This window comes from Nomascus leucogenys, chromosome 18, assembly GCF_006542625.1.
Source record: "Nomascus leucogenys isolate Asia chromosome 18, Asia_NLE_v1, whole genome shotgun sequence".
NCBI lineage: Eukaryota > Metazoa > Chordata > Mammalia > Primates > Hylobatidae > Nomascus > Nomascus leucogenys.
The window spans coordinates 29,587,630-29,592,976 of NC_044398.1; the positions used below are offsets into that span (position 1 = coordinate 29,587,630).

General features: G+C 43.4%; 1 pseudogene; it reads left to right on the forward strand.

Annotated features, from left to right (window-relative positions):
- The first annotated feature begins 578 nt into the window (after positions 1–578).
- LOC100589209 lies at positions 579–967 on the forward strand (annotated as a pseudogene).
- The last annotated feature ends 4,380 nt before the right edge of the window (positions 968–5,347 follow it).

Here is a 5,347-nt window from a genome sequence, read left to right on the forward strand (position 1 = left end):
AGCACAACTATTCCAGATACTGAGGACCAAAGAGCATATTCTCCTCTAGGTGTTCACAGGGAGGCTTCATAGAGAAGCCACATCCTCAACAATATCCCTGCAACAGATAGGGATCAATGTTCAAAACCATGCTTTGTATAATGTGTATCATGTCCCTCAACCAAAGCACAAAGCATTAAAAGTCATTCTTCAAGGAGTCAGTGGGAAGCAGTCAAGCTCATAGGTTTGTGGCTCTGGCTAAATTGGTAATAGATTTAAGAATATTTGTCCAGAGGATTGAATGCAGCATATACTCTGCAGGCACTTATCCACGAGTAGCATTTCTCTTAGCCAAGCTTTTGAAAAGTATAGTGTGGCTCTGAGGTTGAGATTCTACTTGGAATGCTGGAACTTTCCATTGCCAGTTAAGAGATGAGCCATATACCTTAATAGCAAACTGAGCTGTGGTTTGAAATAGATCCTCTTATGAAAACTCATGCACCAGAAAGAACATTCCTCTCTTTCCCTGCTGCCGCCAACTTGTGTGGAGGTGGAGGTTTGAGACTGGGCTTCACCTGTAACCCACTGTCACGGCCGAGGAAGGCATTGCTGCTGGAGGTGTAATGGATGTTAATACTGCTTTACAAGAAGTGCTGAAGAGCGCCCTCAGCCACGATGGCCTAGCATGTGGAATTCGCGAAGCTTCCAAAGCCTTAGACAAGCACCAAGCCCACCTTTGTGTGCTTGCATCCAACTGTGATAAGCCTATGTATGTCAAGTTGGTGGAGGCCCTTTGTGCTGAACACCAAATCAAACTAATCAAGGGTGATGACAACAAGAAACTAGGGGAATGGGAAGGCCCCTGTACAATTGACAGAGAGGGGAAACCCTGTAAAGCAGTTGGTTGCAGTTGTGTAGTAGTTAAGGACTATGGAAGGAGTCTCAGGCCAAGGATGTCATCAAAGAGTACTTCAAATGCAAGAAATGAAGAAATAAATCTTTGCCTCCCACGTGGAAAGAAGAGAAAAAAGAAAAAGAGAGGAAGAAAGAAAGAAAGAAAGAAAGAAAGAAGGAAAGAAAGGAAGAAAGGAAGGAAGAAAGAAAGAAAGAAAAAGAAAAAGAAAGTGAATGTGTTTTTGAAGAGAAGGCCAACCCACATCCCCTCCAAAGCACATCAAGGGAGTCCCTGCAGGCAGAGCCAAGATTCTCTTCAGGAGGAAATTTGAGAGTTCCCTAACAAGGCAATGAATGGGTAACTGATTCCCTACAATTCCACATCATAAAATGCAATGGCAATAAAAATAGCCCAGAAAAAATGTAAAGCAGGCATGTAACTATATATCTTGTTTGGCTACACATACACATATGTGTGTGCCTGCAGCACATCTAATTTTGAGCAATAAGCCCTGTTAAAACTGGTTATGAAATGTCCACCCAAAGTAACTAAATAAGATGATTTATTGTTTATTATTATTTCCTATAAATCTCCCTAAATTTGGGTGATTTCCATTAAAATGATTATTTCAGATCCAGATTTAGTAGTTCTTGTTTCTGGAGGTCATTAGATAGCAGTATTCATTGTCTACTAAAACTACTCGTAGTCCATGATACCCACATCAGGTTATTTGCATCTGAGAGAACGCTTGAACTTCTGTGCTCCAGTGCAGAGCAGGGTGGCAGGGCCCTACCATATGCAACAACCTGCAGGGCACAGATACTGATCCTTTGGAGCTGATGCTGGTCAGTGGCCTGCACTGTGCCTAACAGTTATGCGGGTCAGTAGGAAAGCAAACTAATGGGCTATCTCAATATGGTTTCAAGTTAAAAATAAAATGATCCAGGACACATCTTTGTTTTACCCAATGGAAATTACAAGCAGGATAATTCATATTTTTCTTTATATATTGTGTCAAAGGCTGGAAGAGGATCAAGAAAAGTAACAAACCATTTAATATGATTTTTGGCAGGTGTTGTCACAAGATTATATAAATTACAGCAGATGACTGTGTTCCCAGCCTGTGAGCTGTGAATATAGGTCAGGCTTGCAAATTATTAAGCAAAGCCATGCAAATGGATGTTGCTTGCACATGCTGGAATAGGATGACTAACTTGTTCTGGTTTGGCAGAGATTTTTCGTATTTTAGTACTTGTCTTAGTCCATTAAGTGTTGCTATAGAAGAATACCTGAGGCTGGGGAATTTATAAAGAAAAGAGGTTTATTTGGCTCACAGTTCTGCAGGCTGGGAAGTTCAAAAAGTATGGTGTAAGCATCTGCTCAGATTCTGGGGGAGGCTTTTTGTGCTATGTCATAATATGGTGGAAAATCTCAATGGTGAGTGGACATGTGGGAAGAGACAAAACCCGAGGGGCATCCTGGCTTTACGACAACCCATTCCTGCAGGAACATTCCCATGAGAACTAAATCCAGTCTCATGAGAGAGCTGGAGTGCACCAAGTCATTCATGAGGGATCTGTCTCTGTGACCCAAACACCTCCCACCAGGCACACCTCCCAACACTGCCACATTGGGGATCAAAGTTCAACATGAGTTTTGGTGGGGACAAACTCAAACCATAGTAGTACTGACTGTCCTATGTCCTGTGAAACCCCAGGGTCCCTGGCAAGCCAGGAAGATTAGTCACCCTTGCTGGAGGCCTTCCTCCCAGGTGGTGACCCCTAGCTGTGTATTCACATTTGGGGGTGAGGCACAAAACACTGACTGCAATCTCTGCGGGGCAGTGGGGCTTGTTGACTGATGGAGCTCGCCACAGAGTGTCTGAGCATCAGGTCAGCTCCTCATTGAGGAAACCAGCATACATCAGCCACTGGAGGCCCTTTGTCTGGGACATTCCTTTTCTCCACAAATGAATCCTCCGGACTCTGGCCTGTAGATTGTAAATTAGGTTACTCACTCTCTGGGGACTGGGGTCCCATCATTCAATATGTAGATTGTGGCTTAATCCTTGTGTTTAAACTTGACCTTACCTCCTCCTCCCAAACCTGTGTGGCTCAGACCTCCCATTCTACAGTTTCTTCAGTTCAATTTCTATGACAAATAACTCTCCTTTCTCCCCTGGGTGGAGGCAACCCCTGGCTGAAGAGGGTAGAGAAAGTGACCTAGGGTTTCCACTTATGCCCCTGTTTTCCCGTTTACAGCCTCACACTGTTCCTCACCTCTTTAAGTGTGGATCCTTTCTGAGACTCCGGGGGTGAAGTAGGGAGAATCCGTTGGCTTCTTCTTCTTTTCTTCCTCTGGGGCATCCAAGTGAGAACATGCACCATTCTGCCAAATTACCACTCCTTTGTATGCTATCTCCAAAATACGTGTCGAAATTCTTGGTTGCTGTTTTCTCCTCTCTTGTCCCTACTGTCCTTGAAGGATTTTACCTGTGCTCTTCCTCTACTGCCATTTTATTAGGATTTGGGGAGGGAGAGGAAATAAATTTGGTTGCAAATCAACCATGTTTCATTGGACATCCATTTCTCTAGCAGTCTCTCTTTTGGTAACACCCAGTGGGTGGATGTTGGCACTTCTGGAACTATCTTCCATGTCTATTATCTTTTCTTTTCTTTTCTACTTTCTATTTATTTATCCCAGTCTGCTGTTTTCAGGGAGGATTCCAATCTTTCAGTTCACTAATTGGCTCTTCAGCTGCATACATTGCACTCCATAGCTCATCCACTCAGGTGGTTTTATTTGTTTAAACTATGAATATATTTTTTGTTTCTTATTCCCATGATCACTAATACAAAATGAACACATTGTTCACCTATAACATCCTTAATTGATTCTTTTCCATCCTTTCTTATTTGAGAATATTCATTATACTTACTTCAATGTACATTACTGGTTGTCTATTTGTTCTGTTTAATCTTCAGATCTGGAGCCAGACAGCTGAGGTTAATCTGTGGCTTCTCATGTTAAGCTATGTGACTTTGGACAAAGTTACTTAATCACTTGACACTTTAGTTTCTTCATTTGTAAAATGGCAATAAAAAAAGTCCTACCTTAAACTCTTATAAGGTAGGACTCTTATAAGGTATTCATGTGTCTATTGCAAACATAAAATAGTCCCACTTTATGTTTACAATAGTGCCTGACACATAAATGCTCAGTAAATATTAGCTATGGTTATTATGTTTCCTCAGATCTCCCTTTCACGGTGGTGCTTCTCAAAATGTATTTTTTGACAGTGAACTCATCTTTACCCATGAGATTTTCTGCAAGAAATCTGCTGGCCTAGCTTGCTGTGAGGGAGGGCTGGAAATCACTGGATGAGCTTGTGCTCCATGCTGCTTTCAAGGAGAGTGCAGAACAGGCAGAGGCGCCATCAGGTGGACCAGCTGTGCTCTCACAGCTGGTCTTTGGGATGTGGCTGATACTTAACTCTTCCTTGGCTTTGCCAGCCATATGGGGCCCTGTCCTGTCTTTCATTCCCTAACACAGCTCATACCAGGAGACAGACACTGTTGTCCTGGTCATCTTGTCTGCCGGGGTGGGGTTGAGGGAGATATTCAGGGTCAATTCATCCAGCTCCTTCCATGGGCGTGCTTGTCTAACCTTCTGTCAGTAGCCCTTTGGTCCCGTCTTGTTCCAAGCATTCACCACCTCTGGGCGTGGAATGCCTTGTTGCTGCTCCCAGTATTGAAGTATATACTGTAGTATATACACACAAGGATACCTATAGTATGTTCTTGGCCGCTGCTCATGAGTTGGGCTACAGTATCAAATCAGATCCTGTCTGCTTTTGGCTTCCAGAAACGTGTCAGTGCTTCTGATTCTCTGAACATTTTCTGTTATCTTTTTGAGAACACTAATTTTTTTCCTTCCGTGTCATTTCTGGAGGATGGGCCTGGGTGGAGAGATGGCAGCATGTGCTCAGTCCACTATCGTGAAAAGGGAAGTCAGAGAATGTATAGAAAAGATAAGAAGTAAGCAGAATCTTGGAGAATGAGTAGGAGTAGCCAAAGTGAAAAGAGGAGAAAATGCCATCGTAGGCTGGGGAGACAGCTTGAGTGAAGGTGTGCAGACAGGAGACCACAGGATAGGGGGAGGGGACACAAGCAATGCGATGTTTCAAGAGAGGCAAGACTTGTAAGGGAGAAGCAGGGCATGATAGTCTTATGTATCAGGTTAAGGGGCTTAATTTTATTCTGGAGAGCCTCTGGTGGTTTAAGAAAGTGACATAGGCTGGGTGCAGCGGCTCATGCCTATAATCTCAGCCCTTTGGGAGGCTGAGGTGGGAGAATCGCTTGAGCCCAGGAGTTCAAGACCAGCCTGGGCAACATACTGAGACTCTATCTCTTAAAAAAAGAAAAAAGAAAGAAAGAAAGTGACAAAGTCAGATGTGCACCTTGTCCACTGCGG